Source organism: Oncorhynchus kisutch, linkage group LG29 (genome assembly GCF_002021735.2).
Source record: "Oncorhynchus kisutch isolate 150728-3 linkage group LG29, Okis_V2, whole genome shotgun sequence".
Lineage (NCBI taxonomy): Eukaryota > Metazoa > Chordata > Actinopteri > Salmoniformes > Salmonidae > Oncorhynchus > Oncorhynchus kisutch.
The window spans coordinates 9,695,112-9,717,662 of record NC_034202.2 but is presented as its reverse complement, the minus strand read 5'-3'; the positions used below and the strand labels follow the sequence as shown (position 1 = coordinate 9,717,662).

Here is a 22,551-nt window from a genome sequence, read left to right as displayed (position 1 = left end):
GACGCTGGGCCAATTGTGTGTTGCCTCATGGGTCCCACAGTCACGGCCGGCTGTGACACAGCCCGGGATCGAACCCGGATCTGTGGTGACGCCTCAAGCACTGCGGTGCCTTAGACCGCTGTGCCACTCCACTCGGGAAGCCTCTATATTTTATTATTGTGAATCTAAACACACCTCGAATCCCCCTTCATAACATCATGGTGTGTCTGTGTGTACCTGGCAGTGCAGGCGCTCTGTGTTCCTTGCTGCCGGGGGCCTGGTTGTGTCCAGGGTTGTCTATGGTAGACGGTAGTAGCTGAGCGTCCACCAGCAGAGCATGGGTTCTCTTCAGATCTCTCCTCAGTCTCTTCTCCACGTCAAAGTCCCTGTGGCCCACCTGGCAGAAGGATGAGACAGGGTGCAGGCAAGGGAGCAGGCTGTTAGTCAGCCTGCCAGCTTAGTGGAGTCTGCCACTAGCACAGTCGGTGTAGTCAGCTCAGCTGCCCCGATTAAGACCGTGTCTGTGCCTCGATCTTGTTCGGGCAAAACTAAACATTGGCGGTGTTCGCCTTAGCAATCTCACTGGAATAAAGACATCCTCTAATTCCTGCCATTATTAAAAGAGATTGTGATATCTCAAAATAAGGGCTACTTAATGTTAGATCCCTCACGTCCATGGCAGTCATAGTCAATGAACTAATCACTGATCATAACCTTGACGTGATTGGCTTGACTGAAACATGGCTCAAGCCTGTTGAATTTACTGTGTTAAATGAGGCCTCTCCTCCTGGTTACACTAGTGACCATATCCCCCACACATCCTGCAAATGTGGAGGTGTTGCTAACATTTACAAAGGCAAATAAAATAAAAAATTACAAAAATGACTGCGTTTTCATCTTTTGAGCTTCTAGTCATGAGATCTATGCAGCCTGCTCAATCACTTTTTATAGCTACTGTTTACAGGCCTCCTGGGCCGTACACAGCATTCCTCATTGAATCCCTATCTGACCTTGTAGTGATTGCAGATAATACTAACACTTTTGGTGACTTCAATATTCACAAGGAAAGGTCCGCAAACCCACTCCAAAAGGCATTCGGAGCCATCATCGACTCAGTGGGTTTGGTCCAACATGTCTTTGGACCTACGCATTGCCACAGTCATACCCTGGATTTGGTTTTGTCCTGTGGAATAAATATTGTGGATCTCAATGTTTTTCCTCATAATCCTGGACTATCGGACCAACATCTTATTACGTTAGCAAATAATCTGCTCAGATCGCAACCAAGGATTATCAAAAACCGTGCTATAAATTATTGGACAACCCGAAGATTCCTAGATGCCCTTCCAGACTCCCTCCACCTACCCAAGGATGTCGGAGAACAAACATCAGTTAACCACCTAAACAAGGATCTAATGTAACCTTGCGTAATACCCTAAATGCAGTCACACCTCTAAAAACAAAAAAACATTTCTCACAAGAAATGAGCTCTCTGGTAAACAGAAAATATCAGAGCCCTGAAGCAAGCTTCTACAAAATTGGAACGGAAATGGCGCTCCACCAAACTGGAAGTTTTCCAACTAGCTTGGAATGACAGTACCGTGCAGTATTGAAGAGCGCTCACTGCTGCTCGATCAGCCTACTTTTCAATCCTAATTGAGAATAAAAACAATCCAACATTTATTTTTGATACTGTCGCAAATCTAACTGAAAAGCAACACTCCTCAAAAGAGGATGGCCTTCACTTCAGCAGTGATGAATTTGTGAACTTTCTTCAACAAAAATATCATGATCATTAGAATGCAAATTACAGACTCCTTTTTGAATGTATGTATTTCTCCAAACTGCAGTTGTCCTGAGTCTGCACAGAACTGTCAGGACTTAGGATCAATGGAGACACTCAAGTTAAAAAAAATCCTATATCTCTTTACACATTCACAAAATTAGTGATAGCCTCTAAACCTTCAAGGTGTCTACTGGACCCTATTCCAACTGAACTACTGAAAGCGCTACTTCCTGTGCTTGGCCCACCTTTGTTGAACAAAATAAATGGCTTCCTATCCTCTGGATGTGAACCAAACTCACTAAAAGTGTCAGCAATAAAGCCTCTCCTGAAAAAGCCAAACCTCGACCTGGAACATTTTTACAACTAATCGGCCTATATCGTCTCTCCCATTCCTCTTAGCATTTTTTGAAAAAGCTGCCTTCCTCAAGACAAATAATGTATATGAAACGCTACAGTCTGGTTTTAGATCCATCATAGCACCGAGACCGCACTCTAAAAGGTCATTTACTACCTTTACATGGCATTAGACCAAGCATCTGCATCTGTCCTCGTGCTCCTAGACCTTAGCGCCACTTTTGACGCCATCGATCACCACATTCTTTTGGAGAGATTGGAAGCCCTAATTAGTCAACACGGACTAGTTCTGGCCTGGTTTAGATCTTATCTTTCGGGAGCCATATCTGTTAGTCTCTGTGGATGGTTTGTCCTCTGAGAAATCAATTGTACGTTTCGGTGTTCCTCAATAACCACTATTGATTTCACCGTATATTCTACCTCTTGGTGATGTCATTCGGAAACACAATGTCAACTTTCACTGCTATGCGGACGACACACAGCTGTACATTTTGAAGAAACATGGTGATGCCCCACAATTGCCTACACTGGAAGCCTGTGTTTCAGACATGTGGAAGTGGATGGCGGCAAATGTTTTACTTTTAAACTCGGACAAAACAGAGACGCTAGTTCTAGGTCGCAAGAAACAAAGAGATCTGCTGTTTGATCTGACAATTAATCTTGGTGGTTGTACAGTTGTCTCAAATAAAACGGAAGGACATTGGCGTTACTCTGGACTTTGGTCTCTCTTTTGACGAACATACAGTATCAAGAATATTTCAACAGCAGCTTTTTTCCATCTTCGTAGCATTGCAAAAAATCTGAAGCTTTTTGTCCAAAAATGATGCAGAAAAGCTAATCCATGCTTTTTATTCTTCTAGATTACACTACTGCAGTGCTCTACTCTCCGGCTACCCGGATAAAGCACAAAAAAAACTTCAGTTATCGCCAAATACAGCTGCTAGAATTTAAAAAATCATATTTCTCCATTGCCACACAGGCTTCCTGTTAAGGCAAGGGCTGATTTTCAAAGTTTTCCTGCTAACCTACAAAGCATTACATGGGCTTGCTCCTACCCATCTCTCCGATTTGGTCCTGCCGGCCGTACACACCTACACATACGCTCACAAGACGCAGGCCTCCTTATTATCCCGAGAATTTCTAAGCAAACAGCTGGAGGCAGGGCTTTCTCCTATAGCGCAACATTTTTATGGAATGGTCTACCTATCCATGCGAGAGACGCAGTCTCAGTCTCCTGAAGACTCATCTCTTCAGTAGGTCCTATGATGGAGTGTGGTCTGGCCCAGGGTTGCGAAGGTTAACGGCATGGCACTGGAGTGACGAACTGCCCTTGCTGTCTCTGCCTGGCTCTCCTCTCTCCAGTGATGTTCTCTGCCCCTGACCCTATTATGGGGCCTGAGTCACTGGCTTACTAGTGCTCTCCCATGTCGTCCCTAGGAGGGGTGAGTCACGTCGTGCCAGGCTTTTTTCACTATATCCCCTGTCTCAGCCTCCAGTATCTTCGCTGCAATAGTCTATGTGCTGGGGTTCTAGGATCAGTCTTTCCTATCTGGTGAAATTCTCCTGTCTTGTGTGAACATAAGTATGCTCCCTCTAATTCTCCCCTCTCTCATACTCCCTCACACCCTCTCTCGCTCGCTCTCTCTCATCAATATCAAGGAGTGGAGGAACTCTGGGGCAATGAGTTAACGTCGGTTGGTGACGTTTGTAATTCAATTTGTTGCTGTGAGGGAGTTAGCGGGGCTGATGCATTGTACACGGGGAGGCATAAACAGACTCTACATCTTCCTGTAGTGACAGAGTGAGGTGGTGGTGTTGAGGAGGCTCGGGGCTGCCTGCTATATTGGGTGTCTTTGTATTGCCTGTTGGTAGAAGTGACATGCTGAATTCATCACCTAGAGAGCGTTACACTAGAAAAATCTATACTTCCCCAACGCCTGGACTGGAAAGCACACACACACACACACACACACACGACCCAGAGGCACATTAATAGAAAGACCAGCATGACTCAACAGCGCCAATGAGATTGAGTTTGTGCAGCAGTGAGTTTGCGTATAAGGGTGTATATGTATGTGTGTGTGTGTATCAGCAGTCTGACCAACAGTCTATCAATATGTAAATTCAGGAGTGCGCAGTTACTTTATCAGTGATAGCAGGTCTGTTAACGCAGCATGCGGTGCTGTGTACCCCGTGGTGTTTGATGAGGCCCCTGTCTATACTGAGAACTATTACTGTGTGTGTGTGTGTGTATAGCTATATATATGGTGTGTGTACCTGGTCACAGAGTTTAGATATCAGTCCCTCCTGGTCGTGTTTCTCGTGGACTCCTGTTCCAACTGCATCTCCAGCTGACGCAGCTACAAGGCAATGGAAAGAACCAGATTACAACTACCACAAATGAGCAAAGGAACCAGGTGTTTTAGAGGACATAGTCTCACCGTGTTCAACAGTCAAACAAAAAGGGTCCGGAAGCAGGAAAAGAAAGAAACTGTACAAGCCTACTTCGCCCATGCTCTACCAAGGTTTTCCAGCACACGGCTTTGACCTACTACAGCAGCTATGTTGGTCTATTGTAATTCAAACCACGTGTTGGCAGGTTACTCAGGATTCAAACCTTCTCAAACAGTGGTGGTCCCAGTCTGTAGTCAGTAGCGGTGACCTACCCATCTCTCAGAGGACTTGTGTACGTCCTCTAACCCCTCCTCTTTATCCTCCAGCTCTTTGTGATGGATCTGTTTCCTTCTCTCCATCTCCATCTCAAAATGCATGTGCACCTAGAGGGAGAGAGAGAGCAGACAGTTGAGGTCAGACATCTTGCTATAAGTTCGTGCGTGTGTGTGTGCACGCATGCATACCTGCTACAGCTGTTGTATCTTGGCAGTGAGCTTGGTGAGCTTCTCTCCTCTCTCATTGGTCTGGGTCTCCAGGAGGCAGAGCTGCTTCTTCAGGTCCGTCAGCGACTCAGAGGCCAGGTGAAAGGGCACGCTGAGGTCACGGATCTGGTCACATAGCTCCTCCTTCTGCTGTTGCACCCGTACCACCTCCGCCTGGCTCTAATACACACACATACAGAAGTTAATAAGGCTGTGCCTAGTGGGCAAAAGAAGTGGAGGTGGTTTGGCCAACTTCACACCATGTGATTAGTAACCTTGCCTGAGACCTTGAACCTTGTGTTAACACCCAGACCCTCAGCTTAAGGGTGTGTGTAGAGAAGAGTTCTGAAGAATCCCAATCCCAACCCCTCCCTCCAGATGCCCCACAGCTGTTCCCGCGACCATCCTAAAAGGCCAATCCAAACCCCTTAACCGGTAAACCTTAAATCTACTTTACCCAACCTCCATACAAACCCTCCTCCCATGTGACTCTGCTACAAACCAAGGTTATTATAAAAAACTAAAACTATACTGAAACTAGTATCTTCGTCTGCAAAATAAAATAAAAACCATCAAATGATGTTAAGTTTTATAAAATAAAATAAAGAACACTTTGGGAAAAAATGTATTGGGGTTTTCAAACTTTTTTTGTAATGGAGTTTTCGAGCTTCTGATTCTGGCAGGTAAAATGCTGCCAGTAGATGGCAATGTTTCAAATATGCCTAGCATGTGCATCACTATTACAAGCTAATACCAAGGAGGACAAGGCGGAGCAAGAGGATTACTTCTGCCCAAAATCTGTCCCCGCGAGATAAGCAGACCTTTTTGCATGGAGGTCTATGAGACCTGTGTGAAATTACGTGAGGCTTAGTTGACCAAACAGAGTAATGTTTAAGTTGGTACAAATGTACCCCGATAAGTTGGCTAGAATGGTCCCACCTGATCTTGTCTCCTCCCGCCTGCCTTCCATCTTTGAGGACATGTATTTCATTGCTAGAGGGGTTAATTGAACATCTTGTCAATATAATAGATCATATTTGCTATCACTAGCTAACAATAGGGAATAAGGGGGCAATAAGCAGACCAGAGTGTCCCCGCCCCAAACAGAAAAAATGGCTAGTGAGATTTTTTATTCTGGGGTGGGGGCAATAATCTGACAACGGTTGCGTTCCCCTGCTCAGACATTTGCATGCATCAGTCAATGGTTGCTTGCCATCGACAGTATCATGGACTGACAGATTGCAATAACATGAGTGGTTAGCTGATATTTAAAATACCTGTCCAGGCGTTGAAGACCTGTCAGGCGTCAGCAACGTCTAACTTTGGAATGCAGCCTAAGATTGATTTATAATTGAAACATAACCAAACCTGTGACCATCACCTTATTGCTGCCCCCCAGTGGCATGAAGTGACAAGAAAACACAAACTATACCCCAACACACATGGCTTCTAAGCTCCCGCGCATAGGCTTCTTTCTAATCCCGAACACTACAACTGGAACTAAATCATATAAAAACTACATCTAAATGTTTTTATCAAACTGAAACTAAATAAAAATGAGTACTAAGAACGCGAAGGTAACCTGCCTAAATGACTACCGACCCATGAAGTGCTTTGAAAGGCTGGTCATGGCTCACATCAAAACCATCATCCCAGAAACCCTAGACCCACTCCAATTTGCATACCAATTTGCATACCGCATCAACAGATCCACAGATGACGCAATCTCTATTGCACTCCACACTGCCATTTCCCACCTGGACAAAAGGAACACCTATGTGAGAATGCTGTTCATTGACTACAGCTCAGCGTTCAACACCATAGTGCCCTCAAACCTCATCAATAAGCTAAGGACCCTGGGACTAAACACCTCCCTCTGCAACTGGATCCTGGACTTCCAGACGGGCCGCCCCCCCGGAACTCGCTGCTCTAGACTTTCTGTTTCTCCAGCGCCCCCCTGGTGACCTTACACTGGTCCAGATGAGCCTGAGAGAGGGAGGGAGAGAGAATGAAATAACCTCACAGTGTATAATCTGCCGTGGACAGGCTATGGAAATGACGTGAGATTTGACTTCTGGGTCAACTCGAGGTCACATATTGCATTATGTGACACAATTGTAATTGTGCTGTGGCCCTTTTGAGTTATACAGAGAGAGATACATGTGTTGTAATCCTAGCTGCATTTCCTTGTTCTCCTTGCTGAGTCGTAGTCTCTCTCATCTCTCCGTGTCCATCGCCTGACTGACAGCGTCACCGCGGAAACGCTCGCCACTTAGTTTCCGACGACACTGCCGTCACCTACGGGACGCACACTCACGTCTACTTGCAACCAGAACGTTACCCACCGTCCTCCTAAACTTGACACGTTACGGTCGTCGTTAACACTATACTGTCCTCCTAAACTTGACACGCTACGGTCGTCGTTTACACTATACCGTCCTCCTAAACTTGACACGTTACGGTCGTCGTTTACACTATACTGTCCTCCTAAACTTGACACGTTACGGTTGTCGTTTACACTATACCGTCCTCCTAAACTTGACACGTTACGGTCGTCGTTTACACTATACCATCGTCGTTTACACTATACTGTCCTCCTAAACTTGACACGTTACGGTCGGGTCGTCGTTTACACTATACCGTCCTCGTAAACTTGACACGTTACGGTCATCGTTTACACTATACTGTCCTCCTAAACTTGACACGTTACGGTCGGGTCGTCGTTTACACTATACCGTCCTCCTAAACTTGACACGTTACGGTCGGGTCGTCGTTTACACTATACCGTCCTCCTAAACTTGACACGTTACGGTCGTCGTTTACACTATACTGTCCTCCTAAACTTGACACGCTACGGTCGTCGTTTACACTATACTGTCCTCCTAAACTTGACACGTTACGGTCGTCGTTTACACTATACTGTCCTCCTAAACTTGACACGCTACGGTCGTCGTTTACACTATACTGTAATCCTAAACTTGACACGTTACGGTCGTCGTTTACAATATACTGTCCTCCTAAACTTGACACGTTACGGTCGGGTCGTCGTTTACACTATCCTGTCCTCCTAAACTTGACATGTTACGGTCGGGTCGTTTTTTACACTATACTGTCCTCCTAAACTTGACGCGTTACGGTCGTCGTTTACACTATACTGTCCTCCTAAACTTGACGCGTTACGGTCGTCGTTTACACTATACTGTCCTCCTAAACTTGACACGCTACGGTCGTCGTTTACACTATACCGTCCTCCTAAACTTGACACGTTACGGTCGTCGTTTACACTATACTGTCCTCCTAAACTTGACACGTTACGGTTGTCGTTTACACTATACCGTCCTCCTAAACTTGACACGTTACGGTCGTCGTTTACACTATACCATCCTCGTAAACTTGACACGTTACGGTCGTCGTTTACACTATCCTGTCCTCCTAAACTTGACACGTTACGGTCGTCGTTTACACTATACTGTCCTCCTAAACTTGACACGTTACGGTCGGGTCGTCGTTTACACTATACCGTCCTCGTAAACTTGACACGTTACGGTCATCGTTTACACTATACTGTCCTCCTAAACTTGACACGTTACGGTCGGGTCGTCGTTTACACTATACCGTCCTCCTAAACTTGACACGTTACGGTCGTCGTTTACACTATACTGTCCTCCTAAACTTGACACGCTACGGTCGTCGTTTACACTATACTGTAATCCTAAACTTGACACGTTACGGTCGTCGTTTACAATATACTGTCCTCCTAAACTTGACACGTTACGGTCGGGTCGTCGTTTACACTATCCTGTCCTCCTAAACTTGACATGTTACGGTCGGGTCGTTTTTTACACTATACTGTCCTCCTAAACTTGACGCGTTACGGTCGTCGTTTGCACTATACTGTCCTCCTAAACTTGACGCGTTACGGTCGTCGTTTACACTATACTGTCCTCCTAAACTTGACACGTTACGGTCGTCGTTTACACTATACTGTCCTCCTAAACTTGACACGTTACGGTCGCCGTTTACACTATACTGTCCTCCTAAACTTGACACGTCACGGTCGTCGTTTACACTATACTGTCCTCCTAAACTTGACACAATGCACTATCCCTCTAACTATACACCATCCCTCTAACTTTACACCGTCCCTCTACCTTTACACTATGCCACCTTGGTCTCCGGGTTGTCAGTGGTCTGTCTCAGCTCGTTCCTCTCCCTCTCAGACTTCTCCAGCCGTCGTCTCAGAGCCATGATCTCATCCTGGGGAATCAAAGTATTGTACCACATATCCTATCGCCAAATCTGCAATGTTAAAGCAAAGCTCTTGTAACTCTGTCTTTGGGTCGATTCAAAAGGCTTTGGACTCTGGATCAAGTAGTTCCCTTGGTTCTAAATCATGAATCAATTAATACCTATTTAGCCCCGAATCACTGAGTAGTCTCTGAATTAACTAATACCTCTTTAGCTCTGAATCACTGAGTAGTCTGTGAATCGATTCCTACCTCCTTGGCTCTGAGTCTCTGATCGTCCATGTTAACATCCAGTAGGGGGCGCACTCTACACAGCAGTTTCCACCAGATCCACTTGGCCACACATCTCAGAGTACGGATGTTACTCTGGAAACACCTCACAGCCATCTGCTGCACCTGTATGGGGACAGACAGAGACACCGGCATCCTACCTACTGTACCTAACCACAATTATAGGAAGACACATTATCAGGTGATACCATCATGCCAGAGTCACTGAATGTGTGTGTGTGTGTTACACCAGCGCCTACCTAACCTAACACATTACAACATGTTTCACCTGGTTTAGCAGTCAGGGGTTAGAGGTCAGACGCCTTCATTTTGCGGCATTGTTGTCTAGCCAGATGTCCCATACAGGCAGCATGTAGCTGAACCAGCCAATCACTGACCAGCTTGTCTCTCTGCTGCACCCAAGTACTTTAACACACCTCGTTTCATGAACACCTGGGGTGGGGGGAGAGACGAGGAGAGTAGGTAGCGAGAGGGGGGAAGTGAGAGGGAGGGAAGAGACAAAGAGAGGGAGGGAGAGACAGGGAGGGAGGCAAAGAGAGGGAGGGAGGGAGGGACAAAGAGGAGGGAGACAAAGAAAGGGAGGGAGAGACAGAGAGAGAGGGAGGGAGAGACAGAGAGGGAGGGAGGGACAAAGAGGAGGGAGACAAAGAAAGGGAGGGAGAGACAGAGAGAGAGGGAGGGAGAGAGAGAGGGAGGGAGAGACAGAGAGGGAGGGAGACAAAGAAAGGGAGGGAGAGACAGAGAGGGAGGGAGGGACAAAGAGGAGGGAGACAAAGAAAGGGAGGGAGAGACAGAGAGGGAGGGAGAGAGAAAGCGAGGAAGTGAAAGACAGAGTGGAAAAATGTAGTGTAACTAGCTAATCTTCAGAAACACTGTGTCAGAGACGGACTCTAAGGAGCTCAGTACTGTCAGAACAGAAGCTCCCTCCCTCCCTGATACTCTTCCTGTCCAGATCCAGATCTACCAGCAGCTCCTCCACTTTCCTTCCTCTCATCCGGGGTGATGAAGACTGAACCATACCTTTTCATGACCAGAGGAGACAGAGCCTGGAAACGACACCTGAAGTCACTCAGTCACGTGTTCCGAATAACAGGGAGGGAGGCAAAGAGAGGGAGGGAGAGACAAAGAGAAGGAGGGAGACAAAGAAAGGGAGGGAGAGACAGAGTGGGAGGGAGGGACAAAGAGGAGGGAGACAAAGAAAGGGAGGGAGAGACAGAGAGAGAGGGAGGGAGAGAAAGAGAGAGAAATAGAGAGCCTTCAGAGCCACAGATATACAGGTGAGCAAGATGTCGGCACCAAAATTCCCTTTATCAACTTGATAACCTATGCAGAATGGCCAACACTACTAACCTGTGCACAGGGGCTAATTCTAGGCTAACACTAACCGGTGCACAGGGGCTAATTCTAGGCTAACACTAACCTGTGCACAGGGGCTAATTCTAGGCTAACACTAACCTGTGTGGTAGAGCTGCAGGGCGGGGAGGATGTGTGCAGAGTGCAGCTGGACCCTGAGAGCAGGGACGTCAAAACATCCGCTACCGCTGTCTGTCTTAGCAAACACACACTGCATGAAAACTGGCCTGGCTCGACCAATCAGATTCAACAGAGCATCCTGGATGGAGGGGGAAGGAGAGAGGTGGAGAAAAACATCCTCAGATAGACAGGGTAGAAGTGTGGGATTTTGTATGTGTGTGTTTTACAGTGTTATAGTACTTACGGCCTGTAGTTTGACTTATGACCTGTAGTTTGACTGATATACAGTGGGAGTGTGTATTAGGGTACTTACGGCCTGTAGTTTGACTGATTTACAGTGGGAGTGTGTATTAGGGTACTTACGACCTGTAGTTTGACTGATATACAGTGGGTGTGTGTATTAGGGTACTTACGGCCTGTAGTTTGACTGATATACAGTGGGAGTGTTTGCTGGGGTACTTACGGCCGGTAGTTTGACTGATATACAGTGGGAGTAAATACTGGGGTACTTACGGCCTGTAGTTTGACTGATATACAGTGGGAGTGTGTATTAGGGTACTTACGGCCTGTAGTTTGACTGATATACAGTGGGAGTGTGTATTAGGGTACTTACGGCCTGTAGTTTGACTGATATACAGTGGGAGTGTATACTGGGGTACTTACGGCCGGTAGTTTGACTGATATACAGTGGGAGTAAATACTGGGGTACTTACAGCCTGTAGTTTGACTGATATACAGTGGGAGTGTGTATTAGGGTACTTACGGCCTGTAGTTTGACTGATATACAGTGGGAGTGTGTATTAGGGTACTTACGGCCGGTAGTTTGACTGATTTACAGTGGGAGTGTGTATTAGGGTACTTACGGCCTGTAGTTTGACTGATATACAGTGGGAGTGTGTATTAGGGCACTTACGACCTGTAGTTTGACTGATATACAGTGGGAGTGTGTATTAGGGTACTTACGGCCTGTAGTTTGACTGATATACAGTGGGAGTGTGTATTAGGGTACTTACGGCCTGTAGTTTGACTGATTTACAGAGGGAGTGTGTATTAGGGTACTTACGGCCTGTAGTTTGACTGATATACAGTGGGAGTGTGTATTAGGGCACTTACGACCTGTAGTTTGACTGATATACAGTGGGAGTGTGTATTAGGGTACTTACGGCCTGTAGTTTGACTGATATACAGTTCGAGTGTGTATTAGGGTACTTACGGCCTGTAGTTTGACTGATATACAGTGGGAGTGTGTATTAGGGTACTTACGGCCTGTAGTTTGACTGATTTACAGTGGGAGTGTGTATTAGGGTACTTACGGCCTGTAGTTTGACTGATTTACAGTGGGAGTGTGTATTAGGGTACTTACGGCCTGTAGTTTGACTGATATACAGTGGGAATGTATGCTGGGGTACTTACAGCCAGTAGTTTGACTGATATACAGTGGGAGTGTATACTGGGGTACTTATGGCCCGTAGTTTGACTGATATACAGTGGGAGTAAATACTGGGGTACTTACAGCCTGTAGTTTGACTGATATACAGTGGGAGTGTGTATTAGGGTACTTACGGCCAGTAGTTTGACTGATATACAGTGGGAGTGTGTATTAGGGTACTTACGGCCAGTAGTTTGACTGATATACAGTGGGAGTGTGTATTAGGGTACTTACGGCCTGTAGTTTGACTGATTTACAGTGGGAGTGTGTATTAGGGTACTTACGGCCTGTAGTTTGACTGATATACAGTGGGAGTGTGTATTAGGGTACTTACGGCCTGTAGTTTGACTGATTTACAGTGGGAGTGTGTATTAGGGTACTTACGGCCTGTAGTTTGACTGATTTACAGTGGGAGTGTGTATTAGGGTACTTACGGCCGGTAGTTTGACTGATATACAGTGGGAGTGTGTATTAGGGTACTTACGGCCGGTAGTTTGACTGATATACAGTGGGAGTGTGTATTAGGGTACTTACGGCCTGTAGTTTGACTGATATACAGTGGGAGTGTGTATTAGGGTACTTACGGCCTGTAGTTTGACTGATATACAGTGGGAGTGTGTATTAGGGTACTTACGGCCTGTAGTTTGACTGATATACAGTGGGAGTAAATACTGGGGTACTTACAGCCTGTAGTTTGACTGATATACAGTGGGAGTGTGTATTAGGGTACTTACGGCCTGTAGTTTGACTGATTTACAGTGGGAGTGTGTATTAGGGTACTTACGGCCTGTAGTTTGACTGATTTACAGTGGGTGTGTGTATTAGGGTACTTACGGCCGGTAGTTTGACTGATATACAGTGGGAGTGTGTATTAGGGTACTTACGGCCTGTAGTTTGACTGATATACAGTGGGAGTGTGTATTAGGGTACTTACGGCCTGTAGTTTGACTGATATACATTGGGAGTGTGTATTAGGGTACTTACGGACGGTAGTTTGACTGATTTACAGTGGGAGTGTGTATTAGGGTACTTACGGCCTGTAGTTTGACTGATATACAGTGGGAGTGTGTATTAGGGCACTTACGGCCAGTAGTTTGACTGATATACAGTGGGAGTGTGTATTAGGGTACTTACGGCCTGTAGTTTGACTGATATACAGTGGGAGTGTGTATTAGGGTACTTACGGCCTGTAGTTTGACTGATTTACAGTGGGAGTGTGTATTAGGGTACTTACGGCCTGTAGTTTGACTGATATACAGTGGGAGTGTGTATTAGGGTACTTACGGCCTGTAGTTTGACTGATTTACAGTGGGAGTGTGTATTAGGGTACTTACGGCCGGTAGTTTGACTGATATACAGTGGGAGTGTGTATTAGGGTACTTACGGCCGGTAGTTTGACTGATATACAGTGGGAGTGTGTATTAGGGTACTTACGGCCTGTAGTTTGACTGATATACAGTGGGAGTGTATACTGGGGTACTTACGGCCGGTAGTTTGACTGATATACAGTGGGAGTAAATACTGGGGTACTTACAGCCTGTAGTTTGACTGATATACAGTGGGAGTGTGTATTAGGGTACTTACGGCCTGTAGTTTGACTGATTTACAGTGGGAGTGTGTATTAGGGTACTTACGGCCTGTAGTTTGACTGATTTACAGTGGGAGTGTGTATTAGGGTACTTACGGCCTGTAGTTTGACTGATATACAGTGGGAGTGTGTATTAGGGTACTTACGGCCTGTAGTTTGACTGATATACAGTGGGAGTGTGTATTAGGGTACTTACGGCCTGTAGTTTGACTGATATACAGTGGGAGTGTATACTGGGGTACTTGCGTCCTGTAGTTTGACTGATATACAGTGGGAGTGTGTATTAGGGTACTTACGGCTGGTAGTTTGACTGATATACAGTGGGAGTGTGTATTAGGGTACTTACGGCCGGTAGTTTGACTGATATACAGTGGGAGTGTGTATTAGGGTACTTACGGCCTGTAGTTTGACTGATATACAGTGGGAGTGTGTATTAGGGTACTTACGGCCTGTAGTTTGACTGATATACAGTGGGAGTGTGTATTAGGGTACTTACGGCCTGTAGTTTGACTGATATACAGTGGGAGTAAATACTGGGGTACTTACAGCCTGTAGTTTGACTGATATACAGTGGGAGTGTGTATTAGGGTACTTACGGCCTGTAGTTTGACTGATTTACAGTGGGAGTGTGTATTAGGGTACTTACGGCCTGTAGTTTGACTGATTTACAGTGGGTGTGTGTATTAGGGTACTTACGGCCGGTAGTTTGACTGATATACAGTGGGAGTGTGTATTAGGGTACTTACGGCCTGTAGTTTGACTGATATACAGTGGGAGTGTGTATTAGGGTACTTACGGCCTGTAGTTTGACTGATATACATTGGGAGTGTGTATTAGGGTACTTACGGACGGTAGTTTGACTGATTTACAGTGGGAGTGTGTATTAGGGTACTTACGGCCTGTAGTTTGACTGATATACAGTGGGAGTGTGTATTAGGGCACTTACGGCCAGTAGTTTGACTGATATACAGTGGGAGTGTGTATTAGGGTACTTACGGCCTGTAGTTTGACTGATATACAGTGGGAGTGTGTATTAGGGTACTTACGGCCTGTAGTTTGACTGATTTACAGTGGGAGTGTGTATTAGGGTACTTACGGCCTGTAGTTTGACTGATATACAGTGGGAGTGTGTATTAGGGTACTTACGGCCTGTAGTTTGACTGATTTACAGTGGGAGTGTGTATTAGGGTACTTACGGCCGGTAGTTTGACTGATATACAGTGGGAGTGTGTATTAGGGTACTTACGGCCGGTAGTTTGACTGATATACAGTGGGAGTGTGTATTAGGGTACTTACGGCCTGTAGTTTGACTGATATACAGTGGGAGTGTATACTGGGGTACTTACGGCCGGTAGTTTGACTGATATACAGTGGGAGTAAATACTGGGGTACTTACAGCCTGTAGTTTGACTGATATACAGTGGGAGTGTGTATTAGGGTACTTACGGCCTGTAGTTTGACTGATTTACAGTGGGAGTGTGTATTAGGGTACTTACGGCCTGTAGTTTGACTGATTTACAGTGGGAGTGTGTATTAGGGTACTTACGGCCTGTAGTTTGACTGATATACAGTGGGAGTGTGTATTAGGGTACTTACGGCCTGTAGTTTGACTGATATACAGTGGGAGTGTGTATTAGGGTACTTACGGCCTGTAGTTTGACTGATATACAGTGGGAGTGTATACTGGGGTACTTGCGTCCTGTAGTTTGACTGATATACAGTGGGAGTGTGTATTAGGGTACTTACGGCCTGTAGTTTGACTGATATACAGTGGGAGTGTATATTAGGGTACTTACGGCCTGTAGTTTGACTGATATACAGTGGGAGTGTGTATTAGGGTACTTACGGCCTGTAGTTTGACTGATATACAGTGGGAGTGTGTATTAGGGTACTTACGGCCTGTAGTTTGACTGATATACAGTGGGAGTGTGTATTAGGGTACTTACGGCCTGTAGTTTGACTGATATACAGTGGGAGTGTGTATTAGGGTACTTACGGCCTGTAGTTTGACTGATTTACAGTGGGAGTGTGTATTAGGGTACTTACGGGCCTGTAGTTTGACTGATTTACAGTGGGAGTGTGTATTAGGGTACTTACGGCCTGTAGTTTGACTGATATACAGTGGGAGTGTGTATTAGGGTACTTACGGCCTGTAGTTTGACTGATATACAGTGGGAGTGTGTATTAGGGTATTTACAGCCTGTAGTTTGACTGATATACAGTGGGAATGTATGCTGGGGTACTTACAGCCAGTAGTTTGACTGATATACAGTGGGAGTGTGTATTAGGGTACTTACGGCCGGTAGTTTGACTGATATACAGTGGGAGTGTGTATTAGGGTACTTACGGCCTGTAGTTTGACTGATATACAGTGGGAGTGTGTATTAGGGTACTTACGGCCTGTAGTTTGACTGATATACAGTGGGAATGTATGCTGGGGTACTTACAGCCAGTAGTTTGACTGATATACAGTGGGAGTGTGTATTAGGGTACTTACGGCCTGTAGTTTGACTGATATACAGTGGGAGTGTGTATTAGGGTATTACGGCCTGTAGTTTGACTGATTTACAGTGGGAGTGTGTATTAGGGTACTTACGGCCTGTAGTTTGACTGATTTACAGTGGGAGTGTGTATTAGGGTACTTACGGCCGGTAGTTTGACTGATATACAGTGGGAGTGTGTATTAGGGTACTTACGGCCGGTAGTTTGACTGATATACAGTGGGAGTGTGTATTAGGGTACTTACGGCCTGTAGTTTGACTGATATACAGTGGGAGTGTGTATTAGGGTACTTACGGCCTGTAGTTTGACTGATATACATTGGGAGTGTGTATTAGGGTACTTACGGCCGGTAGTTTGACTGATTTACAGTGGGAGTGTGTATTAGGGTACTTACGGCCTGTAGTTTGACTGATATACAGTGGGAGTGTGTATTAGGGCACTTACGGCCAGTAGTTTGACTGATATACAGTGGGAGTGTGTATTAGGGTACTTACGGCCTGTAGTTTGACTGATTTACAGTGGGAGTGTGTATTAGGGTACTTACGGCCTGTAGTTTGACTGATATACAGTGGGAGTGTGTATTAGGGTACTTACGGCCTGTAGTTTGACTGATTTACAGTGGGAGTGTGTATTAGGGTACTTACGGCCGGTAGTTTGACTGATATACAGTGGGAGTGTGTATTAGGGTACTTACGGCCGGTAGTTTGACTGATATACAGTGGGAGTGTGTATTAGGGTACTTACGGCCTGTAGTTTGACTGATATACAGTGGGAGTGTATACTGGGGTACTTACGGCCGGTAGTTTGACTGATATACAGTGGGAGTGTATACTGGGGTACTTGCGTCCTGTAGTTTGACTGATATACAGTGGGAGTGTGTATTAGGGTACTTACGGCCTGTAGTTTGACTGATATACAGTGGGAGTGTATATTAGGGTACTTACGGCCTGTAGTTTGACTGATATACAGTGGGAGTGTGTATTAGGGTACTTACGGCCTGTAGTTTGACTGATATACAGTGGGAGTGTGTATTAGGGTACTTACGGCCTGTAGTTTGACTGATATACAGTGGGAGTGTGTATTAGGGTACTTACGGCCTGTAGTTTGACTGATTTACAGTGGGAGTGTGTATTAGGGTACTTACGGGCCTGTAGTTTGACTGATTTACAGTGGGAGTGTGTATTAGGGTACTTACGGCCTGTAGTTTGACTGATATACAGTGGGAGTGTGTATTAGGGTACTTACGGCCTGTAGTTTGACTGATATACAGTGGGAGTGTGTATTAGGGTACTTACGGCCTGTAGTTTGACTGATATACAGTGGGAATGTATGCTGGGGTACTTACAGCCAGTAGTTTGACTGATATACAGTGGGAGTGTGTATTAGGGTATTACGGCCTGTAGTTTGACTGATTTACAGTGGGAGTGTGTATTAGGGTACTTACGGCCTGTAGTTTGACTGATTTACAGTGGGAGTGTGTATTAGGGTACTTACGGCCGGTAGTTTGACTGATATACAGTGGGAGTGTGTATTAGGGTACTTACGGCCGGTAGTTTGACTGATATACAGTGGGAGTGTGTATTAGGGTACTTACGGCCTGTAGTTTGACTGATATACAGTGGGAGTGTATACTGGGGTACTTACGGCCGGTAGTTTGACTGATATACAGTGGGAGTAAATACTGGGGTACTTACAGCCTGTAGTTTGACTGATATACAGTGGGAGTGTGTATTAGGGTACTTACGGCCTGTAGTTTGACAGATTTACAGTGGGAGTGTGTATTAGGGTACTTACGGCCTGTAGTTTGACTGATTTACAGTGGGAGTGTGTATTAGGGTACTTACGGCCGGTAGTTTGACTGATATACAGTGGGAGTGTGTATTAGGGTACTTACGGCCGGTAGTTTGACTGATATACAGTGGGAGTGTGTATTAGGGTACTTACGACCTGTAGTTTGACTGATATACAGTGGGAGTGTATACTGGGGTACTTACGGCCGGTAGTTTTGACTGATATACAGTGGGAGTAAATACTGGGGTACTTACAGCCTGTAGTTTGACTGATTTACAGTGGGAGTGTGTATTAGGGTACTTACGGCCTGTAGTTTGACTGATTTACAGTGGGAGTGTGTATTAGGGTACTTACGGCCGGTAGTTTGACTGATATACAGTGGGAGTGTGTATTAGGGTACTTACGGCCTGTAGTTTGACTGATATACAGTGGGAGTGTGTATAAGGGTACTTACGGCCGGTAGTTTGACTGATTTACAGTGGGAGTGTGTATTAGGGTACTTACGGCCTGTAGTTTGACTGATATACAGTGGGAGTGTGTATTAGGGTACTTACGGCCTGTAGTTTGACTGATATACAGTGGGAATGTATGCTGGGGTACTTACAGCCAGTAGTTTGACTGATATACAGTGGGAGTGTGTATTAGGGTACTTACGGCCTGTAGTTTGACTGATATACAGTGGGAGTGTGTATTAGGGTACTTACGGCCTGTAGTTTGACTGATATACATTGGGAGTGTGTATTAGGGTACTTACGGCCGGTAGTTTGACTGATTTACAGTGGGAGTGTGTATTAGGGTACTTACGGCCTGTAGTTTGACTGATATACAGTGGGAGTGTGTATTAGGGCACTTACGACCTGTAGTTTGACTGATATACAGTGGGAGTGTGTATTAGGGTACTTACGGCCTGTAGTTTGACTGATATACAGTGGGAGTGTGTATTAGGGTACTTACGGCCTGTAGTTTGACTGATATACAGTGGGAGTGTATACTGGGGTACTTGCGTCCTGTAGTTTGACTGATATACAGTGGGAGTGTGTATTAGGGTACTTACGGCCTGTAGTTTGACTGATATACAGTGGGAGTGTGTATTAGGGTACTTACGGCCTGTAGTTTGACTGATATACAGTGGGAGTGTATATTAGGGTACTTACGGCCTGTAGTTTGACTGATATACAGTGGGAGTGTGTATTAGGGTACTTACGGCCTGTAGTTTGACTGATATACAGTGGGAGTGTGTATTAGGGTACTTACGGCCTGTAGTTTGACTGATATACAGTGGGAGTGTGTATTAGGGTACTTACGGCCTGTAGTTTGACTGATATACAGTGGGAGTGTGTATTGAGGTACTTACGGCCTGTAGTTTGACTGATATACAGTGGGAGTGTGTATTGGGGTACTTACGGCCTGTAGTTTGACTGATATACAGTGGGAGTGTGTATTGGGGTACTTACGGCCTGTAGTTTGACTGATATATAGTGGGAGTGTGTATTGGGGTACTTACGGCCTGTAGTTTGACTGATATACAGTGGGAGTGTGTATTAGGGTACTTACGGCCTGTAGTTTGACTGATATACAGTGGGAATGTATGCTGGGGTACTTACAGCCAGTAGTTTGACTGATATACAGTGGGAGTGTGTATTAGGGTACTTACGGCCGGTAGTTTGACTGATATACAGTGGGAGTGTGTATTAGGGTACTTACGGCCTGTAGTTTGACTGATATACAGTGGGAGTGTGTATTAGGGTACTTACGGCCTGTAGTTTGACTGATATACAGTGGGAATGTATGCTGGGGTTCTTACAGCCAGTAGTTTGACTGATATACAGTGGGAGTGTGTATTAGGGTACTTACGGCCTGTAGTTTGACTGATATACAGTGGGAGTGTGTATTAGGGTATTACGGCCTGTAGTTTGACTGATTTACAGTGGGAGTGTGTATTAGGGTACTTACGGCCTGTAGTTTGACTGATATACAGTGGGAGTGTATACTGGGGTACTTACGGCCGGTAGTTTGACTGATATACAGTGGGAGTAAATACTGGGGTACTTACAGCCTGTAGTTTGACTGATATACAGTGGGAGTGTGTATTAGGGTACTTACGGCCTGTAGTTTGACAGATTTACAGTGGGAGTGTGTATTAGGGTACTTACGGCCTGTAGTTTGACTGATTTACAGTGGGAGTGTGTATTAGGGTACTTACGGCCGGTAGTTTGACTGATATACAGTGGGAGTGTGTATTAGGGTACTTACGGCCGGTAGTTTGACTGATATACAGTGGGAGTGTGTATTAGGGTACTTACGGCCTGTAGTTTGACTGATATACAGTGGGAGTGTATACTGGGGTACTTACGGCCGGTAGTTTGACTGATATACAGTGGGAGTAAATACTGGGGTACTTACAGCCTGTAGTTTGACTGATATACAGTGGGAGTGTGTATTAGGGTACTTACGGCCTGTAGTTTGACTGATATACAGTGGGAATGTATGCTGGGGTACTTACAGCCAGTAGTTTGACTGATATACAGTGGGAGTGTGTATTAGGGTACTTACGGCCGGTAGTTTGACTGATATACAGTGGGAGTGTGTATTAGGGTACTTACGGCCTGTAGTTTGACTGATATACAGTGGGAGTGTGTATTAGGGTACTTACGGCCTGTAGTTTGACTGATATACAGTGGGAATGTATGCTGGGGTACTTACAGCCAGTAGTTTGACTGATATACAGTGGGAGTGTGTATTAGGGTATTACGGCCTGTAGTTTGACTGATTTACAGTGGGAGTGTGTATAGGGTACTTACGGCCTGTAGTTTGACTGATTTACAGTGGGAGTGTGTATTAGGGTACTTACGGCCGGTAGTTTGACTGATATACAGTGGGAGTGTGTATTAGGGTACTTACGGCCGGTAGTTTGACTGATATACAGTGGGAGTGTGTATTAGGGTACTTACGGCCGGTAGTTTGACTGATATACAGTGGGAGTGTGTATTAGGGTACTTACGGCCTGTAGTTTGACTGATATACAGTGGGAGTGTATACTGGGGTACTTACGGCCGGTAGTTTGACTGATATACAGTGGGAGTAAATACTGGGGTACTTACGGCCTGTAGTTTGACTGATTTACAGTGGGAGTGTGTATTAGGGTACTTACGGCCGGTAGTTTGACTGATATACAGTGGGAGTGTGTATTAGGGTACTTACGGCCTGTAGTTTGACTGATATACAGTGGGAGTGTGTATAAGGGTACTTACGGCCGGTAGTTTGACTGATTTACAGTGGGAGTGTGTATTAGGGTACTTACGGCCTGTAGTTTGACTGATATACAGTGGGAGTGTGTATTAGGGTACTTACGGCCTGTAGTTTGACTGATATACAGTGGGAATGTATGCTGGGGTACTTACAGCCAGTAGTTTGACTGATATACAGTGTGTATTAGGGTACTTACGGCCTGTAGTTTGACTGATATACAGTGGGAGTGTGTATTAGGGTATTACGGCCTGTAGTTTGACTGATTTACAGTGGGAGTGTGTATTAGGGTACTTACGGCCTGTAGTTTGACTGATTTACAGTGGGAGTGTGTATTAGGGTACTTACGGCCGGTAGTTTGACTGATATACAGTGGGAGTGTGTATTAGGGTACTTACGGCCGGTAGTTTGACTGATATACAGTGGGAGTGTGTATTAGGGTACTTACGGCCTGTAGTTTGACTGATATACAGTGGGAGTGTATACTGGGGTACTTACGGCCGGTAGTTTGACTGATATACAGTGGGAGTAAATACTGGGGTACTTACAGCCTGTAGTTTGACTGATATACAGTGAGAGTGTGTATTAGGGTACTTACGGCCTGTAGTTTGACAGATTTACAGTGGGAGTGTGTATTAGGGTACTTACGGCCTGTAGTTTGACTGATTTACAGTGGGAGTGTGTATTAGGGTACTTACGGCCGGTAGTTTGACTGATATACAGTGGGAGTGTGTATTAGGGTACTTACGGCCGGTAGTTTGACTGATATACAGTGGGAGTGTGTATTAGGGTACTTACGGCCTGTAGTTTGACTGATATACAGTGGGAGTGTATACTGGGGTACTTACGGCCGGTAGTTTGACTGATATACAGTGGGAGTAAATACTGGGGTACTTACAGCCTGTAGTTTGACTGATATACAGTGGGAGTGTGTATTAGGGTACTTACGGCCTGTAGTTTGACTGATATACAGTGGGAATGTATGCTGG

General features: G+C 45.4%; 1 pseudogene; it reads right to left on the bottom strand.

Moving 5' to 3' along the window:
* Positions 1–22,551, bottom strand: part of LOC109884656 (unconventional myosin-XVIIIb-like) — a 46,382-nt pseudogene that overhangs the window by 7,937 nt on the left and 15,894 nt on the right.